At 39.8% G+C, this 13,724-nt stretch overlaps 1 protein-coding gene across 8 annotated transcripts in view; it reads right to left on the bottom strand.

Annotated features, from left to right (window-relative positions):
- LOC116059345 (BAH and coiled-coil domain-containing protein 1) overlaps window positions 1-570 on the bottom strand; it is a 63,921-nt gene extending 63,351 nt beyond the window's left edge. For all 8 annotated transcript variants that reach the window (XM_031312362.2, XM_035996621.1, XM_035996618.1 and 5 more), the window contains exon 1: window positions 310-570. The gene's annotated coding sequence lies outside the window, so the exon portion shown is untranslated. The remainder of the gene's footprint in view (window positions 1-309) is intronic.
- Window positions 571-13,724: the final 13,154 nt, after the last annotated feature.

The raw sequence follows: 13,724 nt of genomic DNA, 5'->3' as shown, positions 1-13,724 counted from the left end.
TATTGTAAATAATATTAGTAACCTAACGATTACAATAATTAATTATAGGCCTAATAGTAACAATTCAAGGTAATTTATTTTTTGTCAGCTGAATGCATTAAATCATCGATTTATTCCACATAGGATATACCTCACACATCCTGTTTTGTTATTTTGTAAATTATAGCACTGCACTGTGTATAATGAACAGAATGTCACATATAGCATTTTGGACTAAAATACAGCCTCTGTCATCTTACTACGAGTTAACAGGCCTTACAATATTTGTATTCAATTAAAAAAAATCAAGTATATAAAATTACTACTTACTGGTATGTTAAATCCTTGCATAACAATAAATTAAAAAATCACAAAACACAGGGAGGGAAGGAGCAAGGCCAATTGCGACGCCCATTTAAAATCAAAATTTGAAATAAACCATGTGGCTAGAGTGAAATCCTACAATATTTCCATCTGAGGCTGTGCAGTAGCCTGCTGATTCAGTCTATGGAAGCAGTGGGACTAGTCTTCCGGCCTGGCTGGATCGCGGCTCGGATCTCCGAGCAGCGGTTTCTCTCCCGGTGCAACTGCGTACCTCGCGTTTCGGGGCAGGGTAAACACGCCCTCCCATTGGTCGGATACCTGCATGTTAATTAGCTCCTGCCGTCCGCCCGGAAATACGGAAGGTTCTGATTGGCCGGCAGGTCAGGCCAATGGTGTGGTGACTGGCAATGCTAAACAGAGAGAAAAGCGCCAGATTTAAAGCACGGGATGGTCTAAATCACTTAGAATAGGGCTCAGTGCAGCCTGAGCAAAGCTTAAAATGCATAGGAGGCATAAAGGTCTACAGCCTGCAGATAATTTAGAGAAATAGTCAGAATTGCAATTCAATTAATGCATGCAACTTACATTAGCCACTTGGATAATGCTCCAAACATATTTTATTGAAAAATATTTACATTACCCTGCTAATTACCAAGAGCTTTAAGCCTGAATGCATCTCAAAGATTTACAGTAGAAAAAGGAAAAAGTGTCAAGTTAATGTAAAACTTAAATACATTTTAGAGGTGCAGGTCCATGTATGTGTGCTATCAAGAATACCCCGATTTAACTTAAATGGGTTTGATATCTAAATCAAAAAGATTTATATCACCTTTTAAAGTGGATAAAATATGTTCACATTCCTTCCCATGTGACCTGGGGATCTAGGTATGTCATGTCTGAAAAATAATGATACAAGTGAAACATTTAAAATACATTTATTCAGTAATGTTTAAAAACACACCAGTTTTGAAGTTTTCCAAATATAAATACAGCTGAATAAATTATATTTTATGTTTTGTAGGCCTATTTTTCAGCTGTCACTGAAAACACCCTTTAAAAAACATTTAGCTAACAATTCAGGGCATTTTTGAACATCAAACATTCACTGTCTATATTATTTTCTTCTTTAGAGTCACTAGAGGCTTTTTGGCAAGTGCTTTTAAAGCCAATTTCTGAAACTCTTCACTGAATCATGCAGACAAGACAGTAATTCCACTATTTCCCTAGCGTTATTACTAATGGACTTTGGTTATTACATTATGCTAAATGTTTACAAATGAATCCCTCCCTGTATGTGAGCGTCTGATTGGCTGGCGCTGCGCCAGAGCATTGTCAGTCACAGAGTGTAAACAAGACTCTGATTGGCTGTTGGCCAGTCCGCATTGGGCTGTCTGAAAAAAAGAAGAAGAAAAAAAGGCAATAACTGGCCCTGCGGTTTCAAGGCGTCCCGGGTTAGATGATGAAAGGGGATAAGAAGAGGCAGTTTCAAGGCACCCCAAAGGCGGACCCCCATTGGCCCTGAAGCCATATGAGTCAAGCGTGAATCAAAGGGAATACTGCAGAGAGGGGGAAATTATATGTTGGATATTTAAAATAATCGAGGTTAGTTTTCGGATAAATGCGGACCAGCGATGCTAATCATTATGAAAAGTTATGAAAACAAGTCAAACGAGCCTCGAAACAATTTTGGTTATAGGCTGCACGTGAGGGTGAGAAGAGAGAGAGAAAGAGCTCCGGTTGTGGATCGCCCTACCGAAGTCCGCTTTAATGGAGAAAATCTGCATGGAGTCTTTCACCATTTTAAAGTGTGGCTGAATGAGGTTTGTCGTATAGTGGGGTTAGCGCGGTAAAAAAACAAAAAAATAAACAGAGTATTTTGTTTGAAATAAAAATTGACTTTGAGTTAATCGGATAATCGCATGCTGTTTGTAATAGTTGTGGTCTGGCTTTAGTCGGTAAATTCAGATTAGGGTGTAAAATGCTAGTGGATATGAAGACGATGTAGAGACGATCATAAATGTGGTGCAGCCAGAATCTTTGACATTGTTTGTGTAGCCTATATTTGATTCTGCCACGGGTTTTCTGAAAATAGCCTATACCTCTGGGAGGTTCCCTGATTTTTGCTTAAATAAATAGTTGGCACTTTCTGATAGGCTATGCAATAGGCCTACATTTTCAAGTTAATGTTTGCTTTATAATAATATTAAAGAAGATAATTGTCTTCATGTACTTTTCATTTTGGTTAGTATTCAACACAACTGTGCATTAAAGTAGTAGCCTAACATACGCTATTTTATCAACTGCATTTTTTTTTGTGGGTAGCCTATATATAGGCCTATGTGTCATGCAACTGTCAAATCACAGGAAAATACAATTCTTTAATTTTTCCATTTTATTTAATATTTTTTGAGCAAAAAACAAACAAACTCAAACTGGCTCAATGTTATAATTGTATAGCCTGGTATTCTACATTCACCTAACTTAGACCTACATTAATTAAAATACAAAATATTTCTGAAATTCTCTTCACTTGCACACATTGACGTCTAGCTGAATTTAAGAGTTTTTTGTGTCCACTCAGTGTGACCATAATATAATTTGCCACAGTTTACACTATTTTGTGCACCGCCCTGCTGTGTGAGGTTGTAGGCTACAAATGGTCGGCTGCTTTGCTTACTAACTTATATTTTAGCAGAAGGTGTTGGAATTTCATCTCATCATGGGCTCCTCTCGAGTGAGCGCATGCAATGTGAAATAGTCAAAGAGGTGGTCAGCTGCATGAGCATGCACGGTAATACGTTTCACACGCACGCACGCACACACACACACACACACACACACACACACACACACACAAACAGGCAGAGTGATAATTAATGCGAAGTGAGTGATTTCTTAAGAAAAAGACCAGTTTTACGACGAGGATTGTCCTCGATCAATGAAGCGTTGATGATTGACAGTGTGTCCCTCCCACCCACGTCTACAGGCGGAAAAAGGGCCCTTGGATACTGAGGATAGACAAACTGATTGTCTATACGCTTTTATTTCCACATGCACATAAAATACTTTAAGCATGATCATCTGGAACATTTAATGTTTGGAAAATATTTGTTTTATAGGTCAAGTTTGAAGAAGAAAAAAATGCTTTACCTCGAGATTAAAGTTGTATGGGCATCTTACAGTAAAATATATATATTTTTCTTAATTATTTAGCTACTTAAATGCTGAAAATCTCACTGCAAGAACTTGATATTTAACAATGAATTGAATCATCCAAAGTGAATGCGGGACTTGGATTTGGTTTTTATGCGTTTAGTTTGGTCAGTAAGTCATGAAACCGAAATAATGTGGAGTGAGTTGACAACAGATAGCCTTTGATCTGTGTGTGTGTGTGTGTGTGTGTGTGTGTGTGTGTGTGTCAGCATCCAGGATCCATGATCTGATTGGATATTAGTCGATATATCAATTAAGCAGCTGACATAAATCATATTGGTTTATTTGTATGCATAAATTATACCATTTTGCAACAGATTGTATTTTGAGAATAGTCTTGAGAATATAAATATAATTTTATTTTATGTTTATCATAGATGGATGTCCATAAACGAGGTAGAGATGTGTGTGTGTGTGTGTGTGTGTGTGTGTGTGTGTGTGGGGTGGGGGGTGCTGCTACATAAGAACTGCTTCAATTGTAGTGGCATATGGCATAGCCTCGCTTGCCAGACCATCCACACGCAGAATGGTCTGGCTACTCCACACAGCATTGCGGGATGGGAGAAAAACGTGCTGTGGTTTATTGGCATTTCTTTAAACCAATCACAATCATTTTGGGCAGTGCTAAGCGCCGGACAGGAGCCGCAGCATAATAGTCATGCAAGAGAAAACTCAGATTGGACAGATAGCTAGCTGTCTCAATTTACCCTGCAGAGATGTGAGGAGCAGTTAACCATAGTCCTTATAAATCCACCGGAGTTTAAAATTCCAACACTGAGTCAAAAGGGTCTTTTTATTTTATTTTATAGGCTGTTTTGGTGTTTGAATTGGTTAAAATATACTTATTTATCAAAATTAGATGCTTGGCCTATACTGGATATGTTTTTTATTATTTTTTCTTTGGTGCTCCATTGTACTATGAGCAGTATCCACACACAGTCTTCTCTTCATGCTTTAAATGATCTTTTGTTTTCAGTCAGCGGAAGTATATGTGAATTACCTGGTTTAGCTGCCCTTTAGTGAGAGTTACAACTCGGCGAGAATTATCTAAAAATAAAATTAACAGTTTTATTTGTGAGGTGAAGATCGGGGTTCTCTCCTTGAATGGAAGACAGATAGATGTAACAGCGCCAACCTGCAATAGGCTTCTGGTTATGCCATATGTAGTCTCTATCCTTGACGTTCCACTCTCGGGATTGCTCCGGTGCTGCTGGAAAATCCGCCGGATGCATATATTTTCGCCGATTTCCGTTTGCTTCCGCTTTCTTTGTGTTGGAATTTTAAACTCCGGTGGATTTATGAGGACTATGGTTAACTGCTCCTCACATCTCTGCAGGGTAAATTGAGACAGCTAGCTATCTGTCCAATCTGAGTTTTCTCACGCACGACTATTATGCTGCGGCTCCTGTCCGGCGATTAGCACTGCCCAAGACGATTGTGATTGGTTTAAAGAATTGCCAATAAACCACAGCATGTTTTTCTCCCATCCCGCAATGCTGTGTGGAGTAGCCGCTCCGCAGCGTGTGGATGATCTGGCAAGCGAGACTATGCCATATGCCACTACAATTCAAGCAGTTCACACACACACACACACACACACACACACACACACACACACACAAACACACACACACACACACACACACACACACACACACACACACACACACACACATCTCTACTTCGTTTATGGCCATAGATCCATGATAAACATAAAGAAAATGTTATTTATATTCTCAAGACTATTCTCAAAATACAAGCTGTTGCAAAATGGTATACGTTATGCATACAAATAAACCAATGTGATTAATTTCAGCTGCTTAATTGATATATCGACTAATACCCAATCATATCATGGATCCTGGATGCTCACACACACACACACACACACACACACACACACACACACACATTTTGGTACTGAAGTATGCATTGTATTTGTCTATATAGTAAATGGAAGATCTAGTAATCTGCACTAGCCCACAACCCTGTGACATCCTCTGGCACCTTTGCCCTTCTTTACCTTTAAGTTCACCAGGGAACATGACATCATATTTAACCCCCTCATTACCTCAGTGGGGATTACAGAAGGGCCCTGCAGCCCTGCAGGCCCACAATGGAATTGACAACATTTGCAAAAGTTCATCACCAGTTGGAGGCTGCTAAGTGCAATTCCACACTAATAGCAATGGACAAAAACATTTCAAAAGTGAACTCATGAACTAAAACTTAATTATTGCAACTATTGAATACTATTGATTCACCAACACTCACAGATCTAAATGTACCAAATTAACCCATTTGTAGTTGCCTGTATAAATATGTGTACATCAGCATGTTTTTGATTTGGCATTCAAATACCACTGCACTGATAATATAATATACAATAAATAAATGTAAGATAAATTAATAAACAGCTTTAGTTGTCTGTCCGTTCATATAGCCTTATTGATCATTGCCCCAGACTGTCTCCCATTAAGTCATAATGTTCCTTAACTAAGTCTTGTGATCATGGATGTCTCACACTGTTGAAGGCCCAACAACACACAAGAGCAACATTGTGCCTCCATTATTAAACTCATCAGCCATGTTGTTACCCAACATCTGCAGTGAGGGGTGCTGGGGGACACTGGGGGGGATGCTCCCATGGTCATGACTCATGTGATTAAGATAGCTGTCACTAAAAAAAGCTCTTGTTTTAGAGAAGAAAAGGGGTTTTGTGGTGTGATTGATTTCTTCCCCCAGCTGCAGGTTGGTGGTGGAGCATTGCATAAGCATCACATGGCTGAACTGGGCAGCGATCATGTAGATCAGTTCAGAGTCCCAGACACAGGCCTGGTATCTCAGACCCAGGTCTTCTTCCTCTTTTTATTCACAGATCCGTCTGCCTTCATTTTACACAACTCTCGCTTTATCTTCTTCCTCTCACAACCCCCTAAATGCTTTGGTGGATTTCTTAGGATATTCTGATTTCTCTTGCCAGTTTGATAGATAAATAACACCACAGGAATTCTGTTGGCAAATGGTGCAAATGAAGGCAGCAAAGCCTGTTTCAAGTTGACTGGTAACAGACTTCTAAAATCCTTTGCATGCAGATGAGATGATGGATATCAGATTTCATGAAATTTCACAATAAAGTATGGAGACTGAAATGTGTGTGAATCAGTTTACATTCCCTTTTTGTCAATTTGCCTACAAAGTCATATTATTTGATATTAAGATAATTAAGATAATTAAAGAATAATACATGTCCATATAGCTGTTGGGATGACATAGAGGCATAAACTGTAAATCAGCTATAAAACTTGAACAAACAATGCTAAAACTGTAACTTGGCCACCAAACGTTTGTATTGTGAACACCACTAGAAATCTAACAATCACTAACATGAACCTCAGAGTAGAAAAACCTGACAGCCACACATGTTTGAGGCCAGAAAAGGAACCCAGAGGTTGGCACAGTGGAAGCATCCTCCAATCAAATGCTGAGACCGTGGCCACCAGTTACTGATGAATGATCAATAGGGATTCAGTGATTCAGGCCTTGCAGGACAGCAGGCTACATCCCTAACTAAGAATGTGTGGCTTGGTTAAAAGCCTTTGTTGATGCTTATCCACATTAACAACAACAATAACAAGCATGCACTGAAGTCAGAGCATGTTAAAATGGCTTCTTATAACAAGCAACTTTTGAACAATCAGAGTAAAACTAATCATTCCTTTACAATTATCTGATGTGGTGCATTTGTTTTAAAGTAATAACTAAAGTGTACAGCTGTCTGCCTTCATGCACTACTTTTTATTCTAAGCTTCTCTCTCTCTATGTCTCTTTACCTGCTGCCATAAATCCAGCTCAACCATCATACCAACGAATCCGTTTATATGACATGTATATGCTTTTCACATGAAGCGTCCCAATTAAAAATGTCCTCTGTAAGGGCTAAACCATTTTTCCTGCTTGCCATTGTGCCCCCTATAGCAGATGGCCCCTCTGTCGTATTAATTTCACATCCCAATGGCCAATTGTGGTTCTAACATAAAAGTGATGAGCTGTATTTCAGTGTCCCGGCTGATACAACTCCCAAAGATATGAGGGCATTTTTATGGATCTTCAAATGTGCAGTTATCGCTCTCTCTACTCACCTGACAAGCTTTCAACATGTGCCAAAGATAAAAGTTTAACAATGCCAGATAATTGCAACAATGCCAAAGTGGAGAAAAGAAGAAACAGCAGCGGAACACAATGGTTCAATGAGTAACATGTGATCTTAAAGCCTCAGTGTAACTCTTTAGGTAGAAAAAGTGGAGGGTTATGCACAACTGATATTTCCACTATAAACACATAAAAACAAATTTTTTTACAATATTTTGAATGTTGATTTCTGGTTTGCCAAACAAATAGACCCACACAAAGCAAAAGAGAAAAAGTGAGATGAAAAAAGTGAGAAAAGACTTTAGTGTCTTTTATGCAGGTCAGCCATATCAGTAGATTGTCATATTTTATTAAACTAGAGATATGCATTGATAATTATTTACCAACAAACACGTAGCTAACTTTAAATGTGGTCTAGATACAGTAAAGTGTTGTCTTATTATTTGTATGTGCCTTCAGAGCATGCATATATCTTTTTCTATGTCCTTTCTTTTTCATTCAGATTTTTCCCCCCAGTAATGTAATATCTTTGTTGTTGTTCAAAATGAAGGTAAGCATGTTTCTGCATAATGATATACATACTGACAGTACAGTACATGTGCCAGTGCACCACTTGCCCCTTTGACACAGATATTGCAAGTTAATATTATTGTTTGGCCGATTATGGAGCCATGTTTTCCCCTTCTCAGGAGGACATGACACATGGCCTAGGCCAGAGGATAGAATAATGTGTGGCATAGTGAATGGCTGCACATGCTCATTAGTATCATTAATCACCAGGGACAGAGATGCCTAATGATAGAGAGAGGAGGGACTTCACAGAGGGAGGAGGGGAAAGGATATGACAGAGATGAAGGATTCCTCAAGAATATTAACATTTGGAAAATATAAGTCGCTTTCAGATTCATTTAAATGTATCTATTTTGGGCACCCCTGGGTCTGGCAACATCGCAGGGATTGCTCGAAACAAAAGGAACAGTGTAATTAATACCAGGCTTAATTGTCACTCTAAATTGTCATATAATTCTAATTTAATGTGGCGTTCTCACTCAGAGTGCGAGGGAAAATTGGGCTGAGCCAGTTCCCTTGTGGAAAAAAAAGGATCTCTGTGGGGATCAAATGGGTGTGTGACATTTTCTCACAGACATTTGATTGTGAACTGAAGGATTCCTCTTATGGGGCTGTTTGGCCGCTGGTTGCCCACTGTAGCATGCAGCTATTGGAAGAAGCTGAGCCTTAAGCCATATCTCAGGGCGGAGAGTGTTGGGTGGAGCTCGGCTGGCTCCTCTGCAGCCTGTTCAGTGGGAGCAAGAGGCCCTGAGCTTGGCCGTCCCTCTGCAGCAGCAGAGGCTCCGGGGATAGTCGTGCATGGCGAGGGCAGGCTGTTTGATCAGCACATATTTTTAATTGGCTCCGGGCACCCTGGAGTGTCAGCATTGCCACGGAGTAGACTCCTATTGCACCTTTCCTAATTAAAATCATTACAAATTCCAGGCGCATCATAAAGGATTAAATGAGACTTGTGTGTATGTGAGTGAGTGAGTGAGTGAGTGAGTGTGTGTGTGTGTGTGTGTGTGTGTGTGTGTGTGTGTGTGTGTGTGTGTGTGTGTGTGTGTGTGTGTCTGTGTGTGTGTGTGTGTGTGTGTGTGTGTGTGTGTGTGTGTGTATGTTTTATTCATTGGTGCCTGTGCATGGGTGCCTTGTCTCCTTGATAGCTAACATGTATAGCTTAATTGTTTTTCTTCTCAGTAACAGTAAATGAGGGAGGGCTGGCTGTAATCCTGGTCCACTTGTAATTTGATTAAATTACATGAAAGAGAATCTCTGAAAATGGGGGAATACGTTTCTATATGTCTCTTCAAGATAACTGAAATTAAAAAGAGCACCAAAAAAACTTCTATGTTGAGTGTTGAACCTGCAGTTTTAGGTCTTTTATTGAATAGTCACATCTGTCCTGCTGTGTGTAGCGGGTTTTTAACAAGAGTAGTTTGTCTTATTTGAAATAATTGATGGCAGACAAACTGTGCATCTCCATAGAGAATTATTTTGAAAGGCTTGGAAAACAAATGGTCTCAAGAAAACTTGTATTTAACTGTAGTGGATGTTTTATTCATCACTTATTTGGTAGAAAAATAACTCTTTCTGTGTATTAAATCAGTTATATAGATGATGAGGATGTTGTATTAAAGCTCAGTAATTTTGCTGCTATACTGTGCTTTAGGGGGCTATGGAAGGAGTGGCTTCAGTCCCCTAAACAAAGGAGGCTTAAATCCCTTAAATATCTACCAGTGCCACTTTGCCCTGAGGGTGCATTTAAACAAGGGAGTGTTTCTTTGGTCTGATATTGGAAGCTAGAGTTCATGAAGTCGAAATGCGAGTAAAGACTATGGAAGGATTTTAAGGGCTGGCTCTGTTAGAAAACATGCGCCTAAAGCCTTAACACACACCCTGACACAAACATTAAAATCATATGACATATGACAGAGAAAATTACTACAATTTATAAAGGTAATAACCATGTCTGACCAACGTTTAAGATGAATATCTCAGTCATGAGCCATTATGAGAAACTCCACAGCATTCAGGGACTATACATATGTGTTGGACAGAAGCCTCAGAGCGTATGTTGTAACCGGTAGTTAAGGCGATAGAGATTGATTATGTCTCTCGTGAAACACAGTGGGACTTCTGTTCACATCAACAACCAAAAAAACTACAGCAACTCATATAATAGTTAATGGGCAGTATTGTCCAGCAGTGAATGGACATGTTATGGGTAGGCAGAAACAACAATGGACAGTATACAGACGTCCCAAGGTTCACTGCAACTCGTTGTGGTTGCGGATGTGAGGACTAAAGTAGTCACAGATCGAATTGTGTAAACACCGATAGAAGAACAATGTTTTTGATTGTCAAAACTGCAAAAAATGGATGAAATACAAAAATTACAATGCGATTTAAGTGTATTTAAATGTTCCCTTTATCCGGTCAAAGTTTCTTCAGTTCCTCAGCATTTGTTAAAACCAACACAACAGGATTTATTACAGAAAAAAGTTGGTTATTCGAAGCTCAACTTTCGAGAAAATGAAAAAATCCAACCACATATTTTGGAGGGCTGTATTTGTGGAACATGATCGCTTGGTTCCTATTGACTCAAGAAGGACAGACAACAGAGAGACGTGGCAGGCGAAAAGAAAGTGAAAAATGGATCGGAAAGATGAGCAAGGTTGGGGGTGTCTCTTCAACCATTGCCACTTCCTGTCCGGAAAAGTCTATTCATCATTTTCACGTCTTCGTGTCATGGCTTACTTTGGCAATAGCCCGAAGTGTGGCAATGATGACACACAGGATTGATGAGGTGCAGGCGGGGGTGGCTGGCAGGGGTTTGGGGTGGAGATGGTCAAACCAGATGTGTTGAAAGGTGGGGCTGGGACGGACCACGAGAGGGGACCTGATGAAGGTCATGATGTTACCCACTGCCCCCATTAACCATATTTGCAGACACACATTAATGTAGGCCACGTACAAAGCCTGGACTCTCTGGTGCATATTCAAATACATCCTCAAAACACAACTTTCCACATGCCATTATCCACAAACACTTTACTCATGATGTGGACACCCACCTGCAAGAATTCATGACACATACATACAACTCAACAAATCACAAAGATGACATACTGTATTAGAATATTGCAAAAGCTAAAAATAGTAACAGTGCTGGGAAATGCATTTTCTTGCTGGGGGTTACATGATAATATTGGTACTAAATATGAAACTACAGCCAGCAGCTGGTTAGCTTAGTTTAGCTAGCTTAGCACAAAGACTGAAAACAGGGGGAAACAGCTAGCCTGGCTCCATCCAAAGGTGACAAAATCTGCCTACCAGCACCTCTAAAGCTCACTTATTACCACATTACATCCTGCCTGTTGCATTCAAATTACAAGTTGTGGTTTAACATTTCCCAGTCGTTGTGCTAAGCTAATGTAAAAACATTGCTGGTGTATATTACTTTGCATGCTAACTATTAGCAACATTGTCATCACTGTATATATGTTGTACATGTCTGTCTTTTGTCCATGCTGTTAGTTTCAGCTTGAGTCCCCAGTTCATATTTTTGTTGATGCAGTTCATCATACACTGCAATGGTTGGAACATTCAATATTTGTTGCTAATTAGCCTTCAAACTAATATGCACCACCTTTTCACGGGCATGTGAAAGGTTAATAAAGGAATTAACTAATTTAATAATTGTATTAGTTGTTATGGTTTGTGTGACTAATACATGGTGGCAAGAATGCAACATTAAATCAGAAAAGATCTGGCCCAGATGTCATACTGTACCTTGAAGTCCTGTACTAATTCTACATTTTAAAGCCTAAATTGTCTTCTCTCTGTTGTACACTAGATGAATGCTGGCAGGTCCACATTAGCAGACACAATGATGCATGAGTGGGTATTGCTGGACTCCACCTTGTGGTAAAATATTGCACAACTGGAAAAAGACCTCAGTCTGCCAGACAGATAGGAATAAATGGAAATGTGAAGAGGTAACTGAACTCAAACTGAATTAAGTTAGAGTGAGCCAAGAGTAATATCAAAAGGTGTTCTCTCTTTTTCTTCTCCCTCTCACTTTGCTCTGTAGTGTATCCCCTGCTGGCATCAGGCGTACTCCGAAGAGCGTGGTTCTCCCAACTCAGTAGCTGATCAGAACCAGGTGGGTAGGCCTCCATGTGCTTTCCATTTGTGCAGGATGTAAATGGATTCAATTAGATCCAAATGCACAACCTGTCAGCCAGGGGGAAGTGGCAGACTTTCAAAGGCCATTAGATTATGGACAGGATTTGGAATAAAAACTTCACTGGCCCGGGATTGTGCCATTAAATTGGTTGATGTGAAACTATTGAAGTGAATTGAGCTTGCATGCTGACTGTGCGCTATTCGAGTGGGTGCAAATTCTATCACACACACCCCCTCCCAAATTATCATTAGCACCCCCTACCCCTCTCCTTTTTCCATCTCTCTCCCTCCTTCCTTCCTTTAAACACACACACACACACACACACACACACACACACACACACACACACACACACAGACATACAAATGCAAACACACAAACGGCATACATAAAAGCTGTAGTATATCTTCAGACATATTGCCAGTGGCCTCGCAAACTTGCCTGCATTACAAACAGTAGCTCTTGTCAAATGGCTCCATCAGTCATGGCTGTTATGAAGCCCAGCCATAAAAATTAAAGACTTCCAGCAAACTGACCAACTGTAGCACGTCTCCTTTGTTTTGATTGGCTGGAATAATGTGATGTCTACTGTTAACATTCAGTTTCACTCACCAGTCTCTATAAACATGTAAAATATGGCGGGATTTAAGCCTGTTGAAAGAAAAACGCTCCAAAGGAGTCATTGATGTATCCTGTAAGCGGTATGCATTTTCACACTTTTGTTAAGGAGGCTTTACAGAAATGTTTAAGCAGATGTGTTAACTACAAACCAGTTTCACTCATCATGAATTGGAGGGGGGGAGAGGCAGTTGAGTTGATAACAAAGGACTAGTTATAGGCGACAGACAGGAGAGAGGGTTCAGTTGACCTATGAGTTTAATGCAGAGAGCCTTTACTTCACAGGCCTGATATAGAAGTGAATCAATGGGACATTTCTAAGCCATTATTATCAATCACCATTGCTTAAGACACCCTAATGAGCTCATTAGATACGATGAACAGCAGATTGATTGCAAAATGGGGCAAGTAAAAAGTAAGATGTAGAGAAGTAGAAGGTGATGGAGGAGAAAGGAAATAGGTCTCATGGATCTGCAGAAAGAAGAATGGGAGAGTGAAATTAAATGAGTAAGAGACAGGCCATGTGTCTTGGGCTGTATTTCAAATACAAATGTTGTGCATCCTTTCAATCTATTTTGCCACCTGCACAGGTAATATAAAGATCACAGAGACACATTTGTTATACTGAGATGCAGAGGTTGTTTCAGAAAGGCAAGATGTCATCAAAAATGACCACAAACCCTTGCAGCTATAGAAA

This window comes from Sander lucioperca, chromosome 21 (assembly GCF_008315115.2).
Source record: "Sander lucioperca isolate FBNREF2018 chromosome 21, SLUC_FBN_1.2, whole genome shotgun sequence".
Lineage (NCBI taxonomy): Eukaryota > Metazoa > Chordata > Actinopteri > Perciformes > Percidae > Sander > Sander lucioperca.
This window is presented reverse-complemented; position numbering and strand designations above follow the sequence as displayed.